The sequence below is a fragment of the Macaca thibetana genome, chromosome X, assembly GCF_024542745.1.
Source record: "Macaca thibetana thibetana isolate TM-01 chromosome X, ASM2454274v1, whole genome shotgun sequence".
Taxonomy (NCBI): Eukaryota; Metazoa; Chordata; class Mammalia; order Primates; family Cercopithecidae; genus Macaca; species Macaca thibetana.
Genome location: NC_065598.1, coordinates 147,885,616 through 147,908,890, shown reverse-complemented (window position 1 = coordinate 147,908,890; position 23,275 = coordinate 147,885,616). Strand labels below are relative to the sequence as shown.

At 40.9% G+C, this 23,275-nt stretch overlaps 2 protein-coding genes and 1 long non-coding RNA gene across 6 annotated transcripts in view; 1 reads left to right on the top strand and 2 right to left on the bottom strand.

The window, feature by feature from the left end:
• Positions 1-18,332, bottom strand: part of ZFP92 (ZFP92 zinc finger protein) — a 294,607-nt gene extending 276,275 nt beyond the window's left edge. Inside the window, exon 1 of the mRNA XM_050775349.1 lies at positions 18,329-18,332. The gene's annotated coding sequence lies outside the window, so the exon portion shown is untranslated. The remainder of the gene's footprint in view (positions 1-18,328) is intronic.
• Positions 1-23,275, top strand: part of CETN2 (centrin 2) — a 628,428-nt gene that overhangs the window by 345,346 nt on the left and 259,807 nt on the right. The window lies entirely within an intron of this gene.
• Positions 1-23,275, bottom strand: part of LOC126945446 (uncharacterized) — a 430,470-nt gene that overhangs the window by 357,736 nt on the left and 49,459 nt on the right. The window lies entirely within an intron of this gene.

Here is a 23,275-nt window from a genome sequence, read left to right as displayed (position 1 = left end):
AGATTAAGGGGCTCCTTTCTGGACTAAACCCCATGACTTTCTATTAGGGGCTCCACTGTAGTAAATTTTGGAATTATGCTTCTCTGTTTAATTGGCCTGTTTTTAACTTTGGTGTAAAACTTTGGTTCTTAACTTTGATGCCAGACCAGTCAAAGAATCGAGAGAATGAACAAGACTTCATCTCCATGGCACATTTATATAAAAAGAAAGGGAGAGATGTTGCGGGAAGTCAGGGACCACAAACGGAGGGACCAGCTGGAACCATGGCAGAAGAATATAAATTGTGAAGATTTCATAGACATTTATCAGTTCCCAAAATTAGTAGTTTTACAGTTCCCAAAATTAGTACTTTTACACTTTCTTATGCCTGTCTTTGCTGCAATCTCTGAACATAAATTGTGAAGATTTCACGGACATTTGTCACTTCCCTAATAATACTCTTACAATTTCTTATACCTGTCTTTACTTTAATCTCTTAATCCCGGTATCTTCGTAAGCTGAGAATGTATGTCACCTCAGGACCACTGTTGTACAAACTGATTTTAAAACGTATGTTTGAACAAAAAGAAATCAGTGCAACTTGAAAAAGAACAGAATAACAGCGATTTTCAAGGAACAAGGGAAGATAATCATAAGGTCTGACTGCCTGCGGGGTCGGGTGGAATAGAGCCATATTTTTCTTTTTGCAGAGAGCCTATAAATGGACGTGCAAGTAAGAGAGATATTGCTGAATTCTTTTTCCAGCAAGGAATACCCTGGGGAAGGAATGCATTCCTGGGGGGAGGTCTACAAATGGCCGCTCTGGGAGTGTCTGTCTTATGCAGTTGAGATAAGGACTGAAGTACGTCTGGTCTCCTGCAGTACCCTCAGGCTCACCTGGTGAAACTGAGGTCAGATTGGTTCTCTGCTCTCAAACCCTGCTTTCTGTTGTTTAAGATGTTTATCAAGACAATACATGCACAGCCGAACATAGACCCTCATCAGTAATTCTAATTTTGCCCTTGCCTTGTGATCTTGCTTTGCCCTTTGCCTTGTGATCTTTATTGGCCTCAGAAGCATGTGAACTTTGTGACCTACTCTCTGTTCATACACCCCCTCCCATTTAGAAATTCCTAATAAAAACTTGCTGGGTTTGTGGTCCAGGGGACATCACAGACCTACCAATATGTGATGTTACCCCCAGAGGCCCAGCTGTAAAATTCCTCTCTTTGTACTCTTTCTCTTTATTTCTCAGACCGGCTGACACTTAGGGAAAATAGAAAGAACTTACTTTGAAATATTGGGGGCTAGCTCCCCCGATAGTACATGAAAAAGTTAATTCACCATCAAGTTAGGTTCTATTCTTGGGATGCAAGATTGGTTTAACACATGCAAATCATTAAGTGTGATTTACCACCATAAAAGCAAACACTATATGATAATCCCAATGGACACAGAAAAAGCTTTTGATAAAATACAGCACCCCTTCATGATAACAAACCCTCAACAAACAAGGTTTCAAGGAAGCACACCTTAAACTAGTAAGATATGTATATGACAAACTCACAGCCAGCATCAATACCGAATGGGAAAAAGCTGGAAGCATTCTACTTAAGAACAAGAACAAGACAAGGATGGTCACTCTAACCTCTCCTAGTCAACATAGTACTGGAAGTCCTGGTTAGAGCCATCAAGCAAGAGAAAGAAAGAAACGGCATCCAGATAGGAAAAGAAGAAGTCAAACAATCTCTTATTGCTGTCAATATGATTCTATATGTAGAAAACCCTAATGACTCTATCAAAATGCTCCTAGAACTGATAAATGATGTCAGCAAAATTACAGGACACAAAATCAAGGTGTAAACATCAGTAACGTTTCGAGACACCAATGACACTCAAGATGAAAACCAAATGAAGAATGCAATCCCATTTACAATAGTCACAAAAAGATACTTAACAATATATCTAACCAAGGAAGTGCAAGATCTCTACAGGAAGAATTACAAAACACTGCTGAAAGAAATCATAGATCACACAAACAAATGGAAAAATATTTCATGCTCATAGAGTAGAAGAATCAATGCCATCAAAACGACCACACTGCCCAAAGCAATACACAGATTCAATGCCTTCCCAACAAACAATCATCATTTTATATAGAATTCAAAAAAAAAATTTGTGAAATTCATACGGACCTCAAAAAGAGCCCAAATATTCCAAGCAATCTGAAACAAAAAGAATAAAACTGGAGACATCACACTGCCTGACTTCAAATTCTACTACAAGGCTACATTAACCAAAACACTATGGTACAGACACACAGACCAGTAGAACAGGACAGAGAACCCAGAAATAAAGCCACACATCTACAACCATCTGATCTTCAGCAAAGTCAACAAAAACAAGCAATGAGGAAAGGCCTTTCTATTCAATAAATCATGCTGGCATAACTGGCTAGCCATATGCAGAAGACTGAAACTGGGCCCCTTTCTTTCACTATATAAAAAAATCAACTCAAGATGAGTTAAAGACTTAAATGTAAAACTTAAAACTATAAAATCCCTAGGATTTTATAGGGAAATCTAGGAAACTTAGGGAAAATCTAGGAAATACCACTATGGACATGAGCATTGCCAAAGATTTCAGGATAAAGTCAGAAAAATCAATTACAACAAAAACAAGAATAATCAAGTGGAATCTAATTAAACTAAAGAGCCTCTGCACAGCAAAGGAACTATCAAGAGAGTAAATAGACAACCTACAGAAGAGGTGAAAATATTTGCAAACTTTGCATTCAACAAAGATCTAATATCCAGGATCTAGAAGGAGAACAAACAAATCAACGAGCATGAAACAAGTAACACCATAAAAAACGGAGCCAAAGACATGAATGGACACTTCTCAAAAGAAAACATACTTGCAGACAACAAACATGAAAAAATGCTCAGCATCACTAAGCATTAGAGAAATGCAAGTCAAAACCACAATGAGATAAAATCTCACACAAGTCAGAATGATTATTATTAAAGAGTCAAAAAATAACGGATATTGGCAGGGCATCAGAGAAAAGGGAATGCTTATACACTGATGGTGGGAATGGCAATGAGGGAAGCCACAGTGAAAAGCAGGTTGGAGATGTCTCAAAGAACTAAAAATAGAACTACTATTGGACCCAACAATCCCATTAATGGGTATATACCCAAAGGAAAATAAATCGTTCTACCCTAAAGACACCAGTACTAATATGTGCATCACGGCACTGTTCAAAGACATGGAATCAACTTAGGTGCCCATCAACAGTGAATTGGATAAATAAAATGTGGTGTATATATACACCATGGATTACTTCCCAGTCATAAAGAAATAAAATCATGTCCTTTGCAACAACATGGATATAGTTGGCAGACATTATCATAAGTGCAATTGCAAAAGAGAATACCACATACTGCATGTTCTCACTTAAAAGTGGAAGCTAAACATTATGTACACATGGACACAAAAATGGGACCAATAGGCACTGGGGCTACAAGATAGGAGAGGGAAGTTGGGGAAAGGGTTGAAAATCTACTTTTGGGTGCTAGTCTCACTATCTGGGTGATGATTTCAATTGTACCCCAAACCTCAGCATCACACAATATACCTTTGTAACAAACCTGTACATGTACTGGCTGACTCCAAAATAAGAGCTAAAGAAAAAACTAAAATGAGAATAACATAAATAGTATTACACAGTTCGTTAAAGCTTAATTATATACAACAAAGCTATAATTGATGTAAAGTGAGGTTTTTGTTATCCTTATAATTTCTCCTCACTAGAGACCCAGTAAAATCTCTTAACACAAAATGTTTAATAAAATGGCCTGGGTGTGGGGGCTGACACTTGTAATCCCTGCAATTTGGGATGTGGAAGCAGGAGATTAGCTTGAGCCCAAGAGTTTGAGACCAGCCTGGGCAACATAGCGAGACTTCCTCTCTGCAAATTAAAAGGAACAAAATTAGCCGGCCATGGTGGTGCATGGCTATGGTCCCAGTTACTAGGCTAGTTGAGTTGGGAGAATTACTTGAGCCCAGGTGGTCTAGGCTACAATGAGCCCTGATCACGCCACTGCACTACAGCCTGTGTAACAGAGCAAGACTCTGTCTCAAAATAAACAAAAACGATTCATTACTTTTGGAAAAAAAGAACAATTAAAATGAAGATGGCCTTCCCTACTTACAAATATAATTAATGCAAGAGGAAAATGTTACAGTAAAACCTATGTATTAGGGATTTTTTTCATATAACAACTTAGAAGAGAGATAGCACAATTCATATTCTCAAATGTTAAAAAGCATACAGCTCTTTATTGAATTATACAGAATCCTTTCTGTTTATGAAGTTAGGTGTTTATTATTGTTGAAGCATGTTTACAGGATAAATGAGGCCAGACATTGTTACCTTAGGGGAAATAAAATAGAATATCATCAGGATTCAGTTTATACTTAAAAACTAAATTGATACACTAATTTAGTGTAGAAGTTGTCACATTTTAATTTACTTGATTGCTCATTTTATAACGAATAATGGCAATCTATCATTTCACGTAAGTAAAAATGTCCTGGAGTAAAATGTGGGAGATATTTGCTAGTATATATCTCTTCCTCATTGAAGTGAGGGAAAAGCATTTGTAAGCTTACTGTTTCCAGTTCCACACGTAAGGAGCTTGGAAATCCCCACTGTGTCCTAACAACAAGGAAAAGATGAAGAGACAGAAAAATCAACAACTTGTCTTTGATCCCAAAAAGAGGGAAGGACATAGTGCAATCTACCGCCCTCTAGAAGACATAGACAGGCAAATACAGGGAATCCTGTCTTACCTGAGCAGGGATCAGGAGTGGACACCACCACTGAAAGCTTTGCAGGGCCGGGAAAACCTGGCCTGTAATTGACAGCTGAGGCCTCAGTGTGGACAACTCTGAGTATTACAAAGTCCAGGGGAACAACTCATACGGGACCAAACAATATGTTGAGATTTACCTTTATCTGCTCAATCAGGTACCCACAGCAAACATCAGAGAAAAGTCTCATACTTCCATCATGGGGAGGAGGAAAGGAACCATTTTGAAATATATCAGAGCGCTCGGTTCTCTTAAAAAGTCTCCCTCGGGAGAAACTAAGTTATCCCTAACCTGCTGTAGTATAAACAGAGCCGACACAACCTGGGGGAAGGGAAGCACCCAACTCCAGTCTACTCTAGCCTTGCAGGTAAGAAGGGAAATAAACACCTCCACTCACTCTAGCAATCCTTTTCCACCTGCACTGGATGAAAAAAAATTGGCACACATTTGTGAAGTTCATAGTGAAAGGGCATAGACTCAATAAAAGCCTGAGACGTACTCATGTCCCTATACAACACGTACCTTCCCTCCACACTTCACCATCACATCACTGAAGGCCTGTGTGCATTAATCACTTTTACCTGGTACACCATGTCGGGCTATCAGGAAAACATTACAAGGCATACTGAAAGGCAGAGGCAGTATGAAGAGACGGAGCAAGCAGCAGAACCAGACATGGCAGGGATGAGGGAATCATCAGATTGGAAATTGAAAACAAGTATGATTAAAATGCTAAGGGCTCTAGTAGAAATGCTAGGGGCTTTAAAATAGAAAGCATCCAACAGCAGATGGACCATGTACATCCAGAGCTGGGAAAGTTACCCCCAAAATACTGGGGTACTTTTACCTGACATTTAACAAACAACTCTCCACAGAATGCAGGTTTTGATCAATAGGAGTTTTATCATTTGGCTCAAGTAAGGAGAACACTGGGAGCATTCTTCAAAGCAGTGTCTCCCTGAGGGAAAGTGACAGGAGAGTTTTATTGGGCAATGGAGAGTTAAGAGAGTGTGTCATCACATGCAGAGGTAGGGTCCCCGTTCCACAGACACAGTGATTCATCCTCCCTGCACATAGGTGGCATGTCACGGTATTGAAATGATAGCTCCTCTCAGGGAAGCGACTTTAGCATGGTAATGAGGAAAGTTTACTCAGGATCATCTATAGATTCCTAGGATCTATCAGGAGTTGGTTTTAACCATGTAGGTGACTGCATTCCTCACTGGGATTGGGAAGAAGCAAGCTGCAGGGCAGGACTCTAAAGCAGGCTAATTGCTCAGGTTGGTCAAATTCACGCAATCCCTGGAGACCCTCGATGTCTGCTTACACAAATTCTAAGAAACAATAAAAAAGAATTGCTATAAATTATAAGCACTGTAGCAGAAATTGAAGTGCCTTTCATGGGTTTATTAGTTGAATAGGTGTAGCTGAGGAAAGAATCTCTGAGCGTGAAGATATATCAATATAAACTTCAAAAACTGAAAAACAAATGGAACACAAAGACCGAAAAAAATGAAAACACTCTAGCTACAGAGTATAGGACAACTACAAAGGTGTAACTATGCGTAATGGAAATTCAAGGAGGTGAAGAATCGGAGAAATAATTAGAAGAAATTTTCGAAATATAGTAATTTAGAATGTCCCAAATTAATCTCAGTCACCAAACTACAAATCCAGGATGCTTAGAAAACACCAAGCAGGATAAATGCTAAAAATTGAAAAAAGACAAAAGCTACACCTAGGCCCATGATAGTCAAACTACAGAGAATTAAACATAAAGAAAGGATCCTAAAATAAGATCATGGAAAACACCTTACATATGGTGGAAGAAAGACAAGAATTACCTGCAACTACTTCTCAGAAGCCATATAAGTGAGAAGAGAATGGGGTGAAATATTTCAAGTGTTGAGAGAAAAAATCCCTAACTGATATGGTTTGGATCTATGTCCCCTCCCAAATCTTATGTCAAATTGTAATATACAGCGTTGGAGGGGGTGCCTAGTAGGAGGTGATTGAATCATAGGAGTGGTTCTCATAAATGGTTTGGCATCATCTCCTGGGTGCTGTCCTCATGATAGTGAGTGAGTCCTTGCGAGATCTCCTTGTTTAATAATGTATAGCACCGACCCCTCCCCGCCTTACTCTCTCTCTTCCTCCTGCTTTGGCCATGTGAAGTAGTGGGTCTCTCTTCATCTTCTGTCATGATTGTAAGTTTCCTAAGGCCTCCCCAGAAGCCAAGCAGATGCCACCATGCTTCCAGTATGGCCTGCAGAACCAAGATCCAATTAAACTTCTTTTCTTTATAAATTACTCAGTCTCGGGTGTTTCTTTATAGCAGTGCGAGAACAGACTAATACTCCAATATAGATTTCTATACCCTGTGCAATTATCCTTCAAATGGGAAGGAGAACCAAAGACTTTCTCAGACAAACAAAAATTAAGGGAATTTGCTGATGGTCCCCAGCTTTGAAACATGTTAGAAGAAGTTCCTTTTTCTATTTTTTAGAGATGGAGTTTCACTACATTGCCCAGGCTGGCCTCGAACTCTAGGGCTTAAGCGATTCTTCCCACCTCACCCTCCCAAGAAGCTAGGGCTACACGCATGTAACACTGAACTTGGCTAAGAAGTTCTTTAGAGAGGAGAAATACATAGGTCTGAAGCTCAGACCTACATAAAGATAGGAATACCATCAAAGAACGAATAGAGTATGGTAAAGCAGAAATATTTATGTTTCTTTTTCTTAACTGAACTAAGAGAAAACAATTTGTTCAAAATAATAATGTATCAATTATACATGCATTTATGTTTGTATATATACGCTTGTATATAAGTGAAGTGAATGACAGCAATGATGCAAAAGACAGGAAGGAGGAAATTGGATTTGTTTATTATAAGGTACTCACACAACCCAGGAAGTGGTATACAGTTATATGAAAGTGAACTTGAATTCATTGTAAGTGTGGAGTGTAATCTCTTGGGAAATCACTAAAAAATCTAACAAATAAATATAACCGATATGCTAAGAAAGGAGAGAAAATAGAATCACACAAAATGCTCACTTAAAATCCCAAAAGACACATTAATAGTGGGACACAAAACTAGGAACAAAGATCAAGGGCAACTAATAGAAAACAGTCACAAATATGGTTCAGGTTTATCCAGCTATATCAATAATCACTTTGAATATCAATGGACTAAATATACCAATTAAATACAGATTGTCAGACATGATCAAAAAACAAAATCCAACTATATTTTGTCTACAAGAAATAACGTTAAAGACACATACAGATTACAAGTAAATGAATGGAGAAATATATTCCGTGCAGACAGTAATAGAAAGAAAGGAGTAGCTCTTTTAATTTCAGACAGAGCAGACTTCAAAGCAAGGAAAGTTATTATAGATAAATAAGGCATTTGTAATGATTAAGGGGTCAAATCTCCAAGAAGACTTGCAGGCCTTAACATGTAAGCGCCTCACAAGAGAACATAAAACTACAGGAGGCAAAGACCTTATTGATGTATGTGTATTGACAGAGAATAATCATATTTATTTCAGTTGTACAATTTGATGTTTTGATGGACATATGCGTTGTGAAATGATCACCACGATCAAGCTGATTAACATATTCATCATCTCACATAGTTACCATTTTCTTTTCTCCTGCTTTATTTTGTGGTGAGAACACTTAAGGTCTACCATCCTAGCAAATTTAATGTACGCACACAATAGAGTACTGTGAACTACACACAAGGGAAACAAAGTTTCAGTTACTTAAGATGAGTAAGTTCCGGAGATCTAACATACAGCATGTGATTATAGTTAACAATAACCATTCTTCCTCACTCAAAATTCCTACGTCCTGTTAAAAACATGACTTCTTACTCTGTATACATCCACTTTGCCCTAGTGAATAGTTAACTAGAGATAGCTAGGTGAAGCCAGTGAGTGGAAAATCGCATTCTTTTCAAAACTACTTTTTACTTCCTGCTGAAATAGTAGTCTAATATGCTGGATATTTAGGGGTCCTAGGTAACTATTTGAATAGACACCACTGTGATTACTTGGAAAATGGGTGGAACAAAGGAAGTAAAAAATAAAACATATCCTGGTCCACTCTATATTCTTACATCTTCTAGAAATATTAAGTTAGTACTATTGATAACTAGCATTACCTAGGTAAGATTTAAATTAAAATACCTAGATAAAATTAGAATAACTAGTCAGAGTCAGGAAGCTGAAAATCAATTTCTTCACAACTCAAATTTCTCATTTCTTGTATGAAGAATGAGGTAGTTTTATAGATGGGTAATGGTACATAGCGAATTATATAACTAGAAATAAGAGATACCCATAATAAGTATTTGAGGCTAGAATGATGAAAAGTCATCCTTCTTAATTCAAAATTCTTATCTCTTGTAGGATTAATGAATTAGTAAGAGAGATAAGTATACGTAAGTATAGGTGCCTAGGTAACAATTTTACTTCAGATAACTAGAAACATAAAGAGAAATAATTGATACTGGGAAGTGAAAAATGAGTAATTCTAAGTCAGCATATGTTTACTTTTTGTATGTGAAGCATGAGTTAGATAGAGAGTGGTAGTTGCTAGTTATGTGGAAAAAGTAGCAGTAACCAGAATGAATATTTTATGTCAGGAGTCTGAAAAACATAATCTTCTAAAATCTAACATTTTATGTATTTTAGAAAATAAGTACTACAAATATTAGCTGCTGCTAAGGTAACACGTTTGCTAGACATAACTAGAGATGATGAGGACAACATGATGAATAAGAGTTTCAAACTATTTTTCCTAACTCTAAATTTTTATCTCTTGGAGAAATGTTGTGTTATTACAATATGTAATTAAAGGTACCTCAGTACCTAGTGAGTCAGAGTTAACTACTGCAAAGGAGGTAGTGAAAATCATATTGGTTTCAACACTAGCATGAAGTAATGTGATAGTGACAAACATAATCTGTGGTACCTAGATACCTATTTACTAGACATAATTTAAAAACATGTTATATTTAGTCTGTGGAAAGAAACAGATTTTCTTCTCTAATCTTAATTCTTGTATCTTTTTTCAATGTTGACTTAGTGCAATTGAGATCTATTTTTACTAAATTAAGATTTAATATAGATAAATGAATATAACTAAATGACTAGTTGGAGCCACAAAGCTGAAAATTACGTTCTTTTCAACATTAATTCTGATTTTTTGTTGAAGTAGTACTACGGATAAGTGTTACTGCTTCGAAACCTAGTTAACCAGAGACAAGTAGACACGAACGGGAAAAATAGGAGCAAAACGAAAATAGAAAACACATATTGGCTGTGTGCGATGGTGCACGCCTATAATCCCAGAATTTGGGGAGGTCCAGATCGGGGGATCAGAGCCCAGGAGTTTGAGGCTGCAGCGAGCTATGATCACCCCACTGAACTCCAGTCTGGACAACAAAGTGAGACCTTGTAGAACAGAAAGGAAAGAAAGGGAGGGAGATAGAGAGGGAGTCATAGAAAACACAAGTAACTACCTAGACATAACTGGAGACAATTAGAATAACTAGGTGAAGTTAAAAAACAGAAATGCTAGTATTTTCTCAAGTTGGAATCAGTAATTTTTATTTGATACTGTTAACCCTATCTATCTGTCTATCTGTCTACATATCTACCTACTAGATACCTTGGAGATGTTATGGATTTGGTTCCAGACCAACTTAATAAATATCTCATAAATAAATATCTCAGCAAAGGAAACCATAATAATTTTTTTGATTTCCTGTGCATATAAAAGTTATGTTCACATTATAATATAGTCTATTAAGTGTGCAATAGCATTTTTTAAAATGTACGGATGTTAAAAATACATTATTGCTAAAAAATGCTGATAACCATCTGAGCCTACAGTGTATAATAATCTTTTTGCTGGTGGAGGGTTTTGCCTTTGTGTTGTTGGCTGCTGACTTATCAGGTGGTGGTCCTGAAGGCTAGGTTGGCTATGGCAATTTCTTATAATAAAACAACAATGGAGATGGCCACATCAATTGACTCATCCTTTCATGAAAGATGTCTCTGTAGCATGTGATGCTTCTTGATAGTGTTTTATGCAGAGTAGCACTTCTTTCAAAATCAGCATCAACCCACTCAAACCCTGCTGCTGTTTTATCATCTAAGTTTATGAAATATTCTAGGTCCTTCGCCTATTTGTTAATCCGACGTTTTGGGTTTTTGCTCTTGCGTTGTGTGAGTTTCTCGTGTATTTTGGATATTCACTTGTTATTAGATATATGTTTTGCAAATGGTTTCCCACAATCTATAGCCTGCCTTTTCATTTTGTTGATTGTTTCTTTGACTGTGCAGAAGCTTTTATTCAACATACTCTCATTTGTTTATTTTGCTTTTGTTGCCTGAGCTTTTGTTGTGATATCCAAGAACATCATTGCCAAGGCCAAAATCAAGGAGATTTTCCCTGTTTCCTTCAAGGGGTTTTATGGTTTCAGGGCTCACATTTAGATCCTTTATTCATTTTGAAGGGGTTTTTGTACATGGTGTAAGACAGGGTCCAGTTTCATTCTGTTGTATGTGGATATCCAGTTTTGCCAACACCATTTATTGAAGACACAACCCTTTCATGTTGTGTCTTCTTTGGGAGCTTGTTGGAAATTAGTCAATGGTATATGACTGTGTTTATTTCTAGGGTATCCATTCTGTTCTATATGGTCTATATATCTTCTTGTATGCCAAACTAATCTGTACATTTCTATCTCAAGAATCAATGTTCAACAGCCATTTCCATTTCTGTCCTACTGGCCTGCTATATATATATTTGAAATTCAAGACTGCAACATCAACTCCTTCCTTAGTTTCCAGCCTGCCCACCTGACTTACATATTTTAGCTTTCTGCCACCACCCACAATGTTTGAGCCAATTCCTTAGAGAAAACCATACCATACACATTGTTATTCATAAGTAAATACTATATGATGATAAACAGACCTTTATGATATATAATTTCACACACACACAAACTATACTTTTGATTTCTCTGAACTCAATCTGATACAGATAACCAGCTAAGCAAGTAAATTTGCTGATCTGAAACCAGTGCTTTAAAGCATGAGAATTAAAAATTGAGGGACAATATGTGGACACTGAGAAAAGGAAGTGACATGGAAAGGTTGTCTGGTAGCAACCCAGAAGTGAATGCTCTTCAAGGTGCATCAGAGGAATTTGTAGGAAAGACGGATTATTGACATCTTCATATAGTCTTAAATACTTCCAGGTTAGCATGAAGGGATTTTAGGTGGAACATACAAAAGCTGGGTAATGGTGGAAGGTGGGAGAGAATAGTACCACTGAATGGGGTGTCCCTGGGAAAAGTGCAGGTAACATCTTCCCCCGCGTTGTGATCTGCCAGAAGAGAAGATGGGGAAATTAAGAGGGGTGACATGTCATTTTCAGAACTGTCTTTTGAAGTGCTAACTAAGATCTTCCTTTCTCAAACAGAGCATCCTGGCTTCCTCATCAGATGCCCCACCCCCATTGACAATGTCCTCATGGTGATATATGATGTATAAGCCTCTTCCCCCAGGGAAACCATTGGCTGGGCAGTGGCTTGCTGACCAATCAAAGCTCAGGAGTCATGCCAACCGTTGTCCTGGGAGGGACATATATAGGGAGGCCAGGTGGCCTGGAGTAGACCCTTGAGAGATGCTGGTATGGTGAAGATGGCCAGGAAGTCCAGGCATGGTGGCTCATGCCTGTAATCCCAGCACTTTGAGAGGCCGAGGCTGGTGGATCATGAGGTCAGGAGTTTGAAACCAGCCTGGCCAACACAGTAAAACCCTGTCTCTACTAAAAATGCAAAAATTAACCAGACATGATGGAATGCACCTGTAATCCCAGCTACTCTGGAGGCTGAGGCAGGAGAATTGCTTGAAGCCGGGAGGTGGAGGTTGCAGTGAGTGATCACGCCTCTGCACCAGCCTGAACGACAGAGCGAGACTTCATCTCAAAAAAAAAAAAAAAAAAAAAAGGAGGGGGGGAGATGGCCAGGAAACCATGAGCCTCCTGCTCAATTGTTGAAGAACAACCACCCACCAACACCAAAGAGGAGAGGAAGAGGAAAGCCCCCTCTCATCCGAGGTCCAGAAGCCCTATCAAAGTGAGCGGCCCACCCAAGCTCCTCTTATTTTCGATTCTTCCCCTTGACCTTTCCCCTTGACTCTTCCCTCCTGAGAAACCTACCCTGTCTTCTCCTGGCATAACCCCCACCCCAGCCTGCACCCTTCTCATGAAACCCCTGTTCCCAGCCCTCCCCCACCCTCTTCCCCAAAACCAATGCCCTTCTGTGATCTCCTTGTTGTACTTGCAGATTCCCAAGACAACCCGGAAGGGAAAAGGGACCCTTTGAAGGAGTTCCAGGAAAAAAGTCACCCCCAAAAGACCATCGCTTCAAGAAAACCTGAGGAAGGGAGAGGGCCAACACTCTCCAGCCATTCTGACCAGCTGAATGAGGAACTCAATCAAAATAGGCCACAGCAGGACCAGGAAAGCAAGGAGACCTCTACCATTTCCAGAGCCTCCCTGGACAGCCAGTAATTTCAGGGCAAGTTCAGAGACCTAGATCTATCTGAGAGGTCTCCAGAAGTCTAACACCAAATATATATATAGCTGACAGGGTTTAGAGTACATTCTACGCTGCACAGGGCACACCTTATGGTGATGAAAATAAAATGAACCCGTTGTAAAATGATGTGTGTGTCTGTGCCTTCTCAGATGGTGGGGAAGGAGGAAGAAGGGAAAGCCTGGGAAGGGATGGAGGTGGGTGTTGCCAGGACTGGTAAATGAGCATTGGCTTCAACTTACTGTCACCAGCTGCATTAGCGGCCTAACAAAAGAGTCAGCCTGTCCTTTGAAAGTTTGAAGCCAGGCATTGACTTCTCTCTATCTATGAAGTCCTAGATGGTATCTTCTTCCAATAGAAGGCTGTTTCATCCTAGAAGGAAATTCTGTTGTGAGCATAGTCATCTTCACCCATGATCTCAGCTAGATCTTCTGGAGAACTTTCTGCAGTGCCTCCATCAGTATTTTATTCTCCACCTTGCACTTTTATGTGATGGAGATGGCCTCTTTCCTTACACCCCACGAACCAACATCTGCCAGCTACTCACGTTTTTTTTTTTGTTTGTTTGTTTGTTTGTTTTTCATCTTCCTCATCTCTCTCAGCCTCAGAGAACTGAGGAAAGTTAGGGCTGTGCTCTGGATTAGGCCTTGGCGTAAGGGCATGTGGTGGTTGGTTTGACGGTCTAGCCACTAAAACTCTCTGCATATCAGCAGAAAAGCTGTTTTGCTTCCTTATCATTCATGTGCTTGCTGGAGTAGCACTTTTCATTTCTTTCACCACCTGGCTAAGTGTTTGATGCAGGAGGCCTAGTTTGGGGCCTATCTCAGCTCGCGACATGCCTTCCTCACTGAGCTTAATAATTTTTCACTTTTGATTTAAAGTGAGAGGTCTGCAACTCCTCCTTTCACTCAGACCATTAGAGGCCATCGCAGGATTATTATTTGGCCTAATTTCAATACTGTCGTGTCACAGCGAGTAGGGAGACCAGAGCAGACTGAGAGAGATGGGGAAAGGCCAGTCAGTGGGGAGCAGTCAAAACACACACAATGTTGGTTGGTTAAGTTTGCTTCTTCTAGGGTGCTTCGCAATGTGATTACAATACCAACATCAAAGATCACTGATCACAGATCAACATAACAGATATAATCCTAGTGAAAATTTGAGATACTGTAAGAATTACCAAAATGTGACACAGACACACGAGGTGAGCACATGCTGTGAAAAATCGTGCCCACAGATTGTTCAAAGCAGGGTATTAGGAACCTTCCAAAACAAGCTGTATCTGCAAAGTGCAATAAAGCACAGTCAAACAAAGTATGCCAGTAGTTCTGTTTCTCCTGTGCAATATGTCTGAGTATCTATCTATGTATCTATCTATCTATCCATCTATCTTTCTGTCTATCCGTCTATCTATCTCTATGCCTATCTATCCAGTTATCTATTTTCCTGCCTACCTATCTAGCTGTCTGCGTACCTATTATGTATATAGACACACTATCCCTGCGTTTTTGATTCAATTAGCTACTGCTTTATCTGCCTCATTGAATTAAAAAGAGACACATAATTCCATCAATCAGATATAATATTCCATCCAAAATCCGGGGTATTATTTCCTTTCAGCCTTTTCTCTCTCTAGGTAGATAAAGGTGTAGGTATAGAGAAAGACATAACTATAGACTCAGATAGATATAGCTATAGATTGTCTTTACATCTTCTAAAGTTGTATTTAACTTTGGTACCTGTCTTTGTTTGCTACCAGCTCTGCAAGTTTCTTTCTGTTTTTAATCACGCATTTTCTTTCTTTCATCTACATTTAGCAAACAAAGTCTTCAAGATTGTATTCACTCTGATCGTGCTTTCCCACTGCCTGTACAAGTAACAGGTTAAAGGTAAGGCTACCGTGTGCCATTCCCTTTGAATTCACTTGCTTGTGACCATCAGCATTTCACTGCCTCACAGAAAGCCACCAATGCGTTCGGTGAGGAACAATGGGCAATGGCCACCAGAGCCCTTGCTGTACTACTGACCCTTCGTGAGATCATATAATAAAATGTGGTTTCCTATGGTAACTTTACTAAAAAATATCTCTCATTTCACTTATTCATGCTAAACATTGACTCAGTTTGATCTCTGTCACAATGGCATGTTACTACTGGAAAAGGCATAAACTAGTCTGAAAATATTTGGAGATTTCACTACGTGCTCCACGAAGTAATCCATAGATGTCTATATACCATAGATACATCAATGTTTCCTAACTCATCTGGGTGCTAATTCTAAGAACAGCACATTGCTAATACTTCTCCACCTTGATCACTGCCAATTTACTCCTTCTAATTACCTAGACTCGCGACAAAACATTTTCTCACTGTTTTAGGAGCCCGTGGTGCAGAACTTTGTCAAGACAATTTGACAGCCTAAATATCACGCTTTGTTATTTCATTCATAGTCTCAAAGAAATCAAGGTGAGAGTCTGGTTTTAGAGAAGTGCTCAGCAGATTAGATATTGCTGATGGATACTGAGATGAGATATGGGTAGGCGTATAACAGATGAACGAGGATGGAAAAGATGGCCCATGCAATACCCAAAATAGGATCCAGGCATGTGCAAGGGTATAGGGACAGAGAACATAGGCTCGACATCATTACTCTTAGGGAAATGCAAATCAAACCACCATCCTACCAGCTAACCACCCCCCAGGATGTTTAGTTTTAAAAGGAAGACAAAAATTGTTGTTGTTAAGATGTGGAGAAACTGCAAGCCTTATACACTGCTGGTGGGAATGTAAAATGGTGTGGCTACTATGAAAAACAGTTTGGTGGTTCCTCAAAAGGTTGAAAGTAATTAACATATGACACCATCATTCCACTCCTAGATACATGCCGAAAAATTTAAAACGGACATTCAAGCAAATACACGTGTCTGAATGTTCATAACAGCACCATTGACGACAGCCCAACAGGAGCATCCCACATTACCACCGACAGATAAATGGATGAACACAACATGATGGATCCACCTAATGGGATATTCCATAGCTAGAAGAAAGAATGACGCTCTGATACATGGTACAACATGGATGAACTTGGAAACCGTGTTACGTGAAATAAGCCAGACACAAAAGTTCACGTACCCTATGATTCCATTTATACGGAATGTCCAGAAGAGGCAAATGTTAAGGATTAGCAATACTTAGAAATCAGGCAGTTATCATGTCATCTGATAACAAAGCGGATGAGTGGCTGCCAGGAATGGAGGGAGGTGGGAATCAGTAGTGACTGCCTAATGGGTACAGGGTTTCCCCTGGGACTGATGCAAATGTTGTGTAAATAGACAGAGGTGATGATTTTACAAAACTGTGAATATACTTTATGCCACCAAATGGTATGCTTAAAAAGCTAATTTTATGTTTTCTGAGTTTCACTTCAAGAAATATTTCTTTTAAAAATAACAATTCATGCCAGGCACGGTGGCTCACGCCTGTAATCCCAGCACTTTGGGAGGCCGAGACGGGTGGATCACGAGGTCAGGAGATCGAGACCATCCTGGCTAACACGGTGAAACCCCGTCTCTACTAAAAAATACAAAAAACTAGCCAGGCAAGGTGGCGGGCGCCTGTAGTCCCAGCTACTCGGGAGGCTGAGGCAGGAGAATGGCGTAAACCCGGGAGGCGGAGCTTGCAGTGAGCTGAGATCAGGCCACTGCACTCCAGCCTGGGCGACAGAGCGAGACTCCGTCTCAAAAAAAATAAATAAATAAAAATAACAATTCTTAGACCCAGGCAATACATGTTCAAGTATTCCGAGAAAATCTAAGCGACCATTAAAAAGAAATTTTCGTTTAAAAATAATCTCCAGTTCATTCATGTTTACATACAAATGTGGTCCATGAAAAGAAGTCGGCTTTTGAAAACAAAACAAGTATCGAAAGAAATATGCCAAGAAATGATCAATAGAGTAACAAGGCAACCTGAAGAATGGAAGAAAATATTTGCAAAATGTGCTTGCTACAAAGAACTAATATGCAGAATCTACAAGGAACTCTACAAAATCAGCAAGGAGAAAGAACAAACAATCCCATTAAAACGTGGGCAAATGACGTGAACAGACATTTCTCAAAAGAAGGTATACAAATGGCCAAGACATTTTTGAAAAAATGTTCAACATTGCTCATCATCAAGGAAACACCAATGAACACCAGGGTGAGACAGCACCTTACCCCAGCCAGAATGGCCGTGATTAAAAAGTCAATAAACAATAGATGTTGGTGCAAGTGTTGGTGAAAAAGAATGCTTTTATGCTGCTGGTGGGAATGTAAATAAGTCCGACCCCTATGGACAACAGAACTAATAGTCGATACACCATACGATCCAGCAATCCCCACGACTGGGTATCTGCTCAACGGAAATGAAGTCATTATGTGAAAAAGGCAGCTGCACATGCATGTTTATCGCAGCACAATTCACAATCGCCAACATGTGGCATCCACCTAAGTGCCCATCGACCGATGAGTGGAGGAAGAAAATGTGTTTATACACCGTGAAATACTAGTCAGGCATTAAAAAAAAAGAGAGAACAAAATCGTGTCTTTTGCGGCAACTTGGATGCAACTGCAGGCCATTACCCTAAGTGAGCTAAGTCAGGAATGGAAAACCGAATACCGCATGTTCTGGGTGTGAGCTAAGCTACAGGCACACAAAAGTACCTGGCCTCCTGTGTTCTGGCGGTGGGAAAGGTGGCCCCTCGCCGGACCTGGATCCTGCGTCCCTGTGCCTCAAGAGAGAACAAAACCTGTGACGCCTTCACTTGCCTCCCTCCACGACCCGTTCTGTGACACCTCCCCCCCTGCCCCCAGCGCCTAGGCCAAGGAGAATTCCCAGCCATGTTGCGAATCCTTTCTTGGTTCCCGCGTGAGATGAGGCGGGATGTGACTGAGTGAGCTCCAGATCGACCCTGAGCCTCGGGGGTGTATTGGCGTTTCCTGCTCGCCGTAGCAAGTCGTCATCCAGGAGAACATCCGGACGACACTCTGGTTTCTATGACAACCAAGGTAAACGTTTCTTTCCCGGCGGCAGACACATATCACAAGGATATTTACAGAGCGGACAGCTGGAATAGCTGTAGGAACGTCAAGACTAGTAGGTGTCTGCTATCGATGTGACAGTGGGGAGGGCGGGGGGGGAGGGGAGGGTGTGTGTGTGAGGATGTCTGTGTGTGTGTGACAGTGTGTGAGGGTGTGTGGATGTGTGTTTGTGAGGATGTGTGTGGATACGTGTGTATGTGTGTGCGTGTGTGTGTGTGTGAGGACGTGTGTGTGTTTGGGTGTGTGTGTGTGGATGTGTGTGTGTGTGTGGATGTGTGTGTGTGAGGATGTGTGTGGGTATGTGTGCAAGTGTGTGCGCGTGTTTGTGTGTGAGGATGTGTGTGTGTGAGGATGTGTGTGTGTGGGTGAGGGTGTGTGTGTGTGTGATGTGTGTGTGAGGATGTGTGTGTGTGTGTGTGTGTGAGGGTGTGTGTGGGGTGTGGCATTGAGTTGACTACTCAGGGCTCTCATCCCTCCTGTTCATAATGGAGGTTGGCAACTCCTGAGGAACCGGGGCTGAGGGGATTGAGTAGCGCGTCATCCTTAGACCTGACTCACTGTCCTGAGGTGACACGTGTTGAGCCAGAGCATTGTCACCAGAGTCAGTCCTTTAAAGCAGAGATCCCCAAGGATTTCTGACCTTAAAGGAATGTCGCAGGTCCCCGTCAGGATGGAAATTTACTCGCCTCCTCGTTGTAAGAACTTAGGACGCATACATTAGGAGAGGGAAATTTGATGCCGGCAAATGACGAGCTAGGATGGCTAGTACTGGAAGGCCTCCCGTCACTTTGAGCAAGCCGGGACTCATGCTATGCTCATTCTGGGTGGCTGACCCTTGAGACCCATGTTCTGTAAAAGGCAAAGTTCCTGGTCTCGCTCTGCTAACTACAAGGAGGTGAATTGAGTGAAAATCAGTGAGGGCCCCTTCTCCATGACAGAAGCGAAAAACACAGGCTCCTTCACCAGGGCGGACCATTGTGTTCCTATTGTCTACCAAAAGGCTCTGCTCTCCAGGTCGGAGAGCGGTGCAATTGTTCACTAACTGCATTCTCTATTCATGCTTGCAATTAGTGAACAGAATAACAGGAAAACTGGACTGATACCAATTCTCACCCAATGGTGCTACAAGTGCACTGCAAACCCTAGGGAAGCGTGAGACCTGTCTCTAAAGATAGGTTGAAAGTTGATGTGCAATTCACCTGCGCAAAGGGAAGGTGTAGGAATACACAAGAATGCACTTCCTTTAGAGAAACCATTTAATACACGGTGCCTTTATTGTAATAAAGGATGCCGCCAGCTCATCGTTTGAAGGAAATACCCGTTTTGGGGAGGGTCTAAAGTCACACACCTAGCAGCCGACAGGAGCTCCACAAAGCTCTGGTAATGCTAGGGAGGGGTGCTGGAGGGAGGATGCCTGCTTCTCAGTGGGAGGGGGACCACGTCAGGAAAGGGACCCCACTTTGAGAAGAGCTGCTGGGAACTGTGTTCTTTTACTTGTTCCTAAAAAGTAAATGAAGCCCTCACTTGAGAAAGGAATTAACAGAGGGCTTCCAAAACGATTGTCCCCCAAATCATGGCTGTCGATGGCAGAAATAAAAGCTCATGGTCTTCCAATTCTTTCATCCCTCAACTAAAGAGCAAATGGAATAGAACAAAAGTTATACACCAAAACTGGAAAATACTCTACTGATAATTTATTTAGGGACCTAAAATGGACTATGATGCTATAGATTGTAGACTTACTATTTATCCCATTTTCCTTTTATTTTCATCTGCTTAGTCGTATTGTGCAGGCAGAGTTTGATTTCATTTTGAAATAAAATATTAAACACATTGTCCTACTCATTCAATACTCTGAGAACTTGGGTTCATTCACAAAAATGAGTTGGGCTTAGTGAATGTTCCATTTGTATCTCGTGGATCCTGGTATGCGGAAGTAGATCAATATTTGCATATCATGATCTAGCTGGATCTGCAATATAGACAGATAAAGGTAAACCTAGACAGAGATAGATGTAGACCTATCTAGCTATCTTGCTCTATTTCTAACTAACATGTTGAAATCCCCCCTCTACTAAAAATACAAAAAATTAGCCAGGCATGGTGGCGGGCGCCTGTAGTCCCAGGTACTCGGGAGGCTGAGGCAGGAGAATGGCTTGAACCTGGGAGGTGGAGCTTGCAGTGAGCCAAGCTCGCGCTACTGCACTCCAGCCTGGGAGACAGAATGAGACTGCATCTCAAAAGAAAAATAATAATAATAATAAATAAAAATAAATAAAAAGAAAAGAAAAGAAAAGAAATATACGTATATCAACAGGACAAAAATTCTGGAGTGTGTGGACTCATATAAGCATTTCTGGGTGATTGGATGGGTGATGCTTACAATATTTTCTATTTAGAAATTTTAGACATCCCTTTAGATGTTTTCCTGTCTATGTTTAAAATAAGGAACTAAACGAGGAAGAAAACAGCATTTGTACTGGAAGCAGAAACATTTACAGGAATGTGTAGAGGCAGTGAGCATGGATTCTATGCATCAATGCCAGGCTCCTTGAGTTTCCAACGTGTGTGTGTGTGTGTGTGCTTGTGTGTGTGTGTGTGTGCTTATGTGTGTGTGTGGAGACAGAGAGAGAGAGGAAGAGAGGAGAGACTGCATTTGGGGATGTGGTAGGCATTGACTTGGGCTTGAGGGTGCCCAGTCACACCTGTTTTGTGACATGGGCTGGCAGTTTCAGTTAAGGGGAGATTGAAGTGCCAGGGTCATTGGTGATTCCTTCTCACTTTTGTTCTGGGTCCACAGGTGACACCTGTGCTTGACAGCCCAGTACTCTGAGTTATCTAAAGAAGAGGGCATTAAACCCGTACGTTCACATACCCTCATCTAAGAAAGGTTTTGTGCAACTTTTCCCTAAAGCATGTATATCTCATCATCATTACACATGTCATATTACATCTACCAGTGCCCGTGAACAAAGACACACACACATGCATTTGTTAAGGAAATAATTTTTGGCCCATGAAACCTGTAATTGAAGTCCACAATGCATGAGCTAAAATATGTAAATGAGCCATGATACCCAATATTGCACGGTACCAAATATTGTACAATGGCTATAGAAAACAACAACAGGCTAGCAGAGTATTTCGATGTGGAAGGTGGGAAGTGAAGGACTGACAAAAGAGTTGCATCTTCAGTGCACATTTCTATAATATGGGACATTTCATTAAATAAAGTTTGGAACTATCAGGGAAGCCTCACGGTACAGACGTTCACACAAATGAGGTAGGAACATGAGCATTCACAAGACAATGTGTCCAGTTATGCTCTTAAGTTAGGAGCTCCAGTTGTGTGTGTGCACATGGATGCATCGGCCATGCCTTGGAAGCAGGCACATTGTCATGTGGACTGAGCTTCTGTGACGTGGTGTCCTTTCATATGTCTGTCTACACATTTCATATTCCATGCTAACCCATTTCATGTTATTTGAGAATCAGAAAAACACAGTAAAATGACAAGAGTCACCTGTCATGTTTCCTCATTTTATCAATCTCATTGAGTACATTTCATTTCACAGAGACAGAGAGAGAGACAGAGAGAGGCAGAGAGAGAGAGAGAGAGAGAGAGAGAGAGAGAGAGAGAAAGACTGCTGATATGGAATCCATGTGTCTTAGGGGGATGCTGTCAGGAAAGCAGTAGTTCCCAAGGTTCTGAAACAGAAAAAGACTAGCATACACTAAGTGGCGTAACAGGGAAATTTTTGGAGATGCAAATGAAGGAAGAAAACAAAGATGACATCCACATGATGCCTGAGATGAAGATGTCAGTTCTTTCTGAAAAGGGCATGCACTCGAGAGTTGAGGAGGGGAACAGGATAAATCACTTGATTGGCTTAGTTTCCTATCTGTATTTGGGTTTCCAGATTGACATTAGGAGTGCATAGGTCCTGAGCATCTGCACGTGGTGCCACTGGGTCGCCAGAAGAACAGCGCACTTCAGGGGCACGGAGTCGGGTTGAAGGGTCTGCACACCAGTGCTTGCAGTGTGAGCAGCAAGAGATCCAGCTCACAGAACCAAACCTGCCGCGATCCATGTGACACTGGGTAAGATTTCCCCATTTACTAAACATTCGCTTGCATTCACTTCATGCCGACATTTCACGGTGGAATTTTCCTTGCCCGTAGTTGTACAGACACTTGTTTTCAGGATAAGAGTCACGGATGGTGTCGGGAGGCAAAAGTTTAAAGCCATGGTAGAGAGGTGCAGATGGCAGCCAGTGACCGCTGCCTGCAGTGATCTTCACGACCGATGGTAGCCAGTAATCACCAGGATGAGCTCCACGCAGCTCTGGGTTACATGTTTGTGTTCTTGCACATGATATGGTGCCAACACCCAGCATCTGCATGTGGGAGACCTCCTCGGGCTTCCTGGGAAGCACAGGTCCATACTAGCACCCTAGAAATAAAAACATGAAGCGTTTCCCCAGGTTTCTGCCCAAGGAGCCCAAAGGCTCAGAATACTTAATAAGAAACGTGGGGTCCCTGCCAGGACACCCACCTCCCCATGCAGGTGTTCCTCAATATGGAATTGTTAAAATTAGCACAAGGCCTTGGGTTTGGTGTGTAATAAAGCTCCTGGGGACCTTCTGTATGATCCCAAATACTTACCATCTGTCGATCCCTCCGGTCTAAGACTCGCTTGTCAT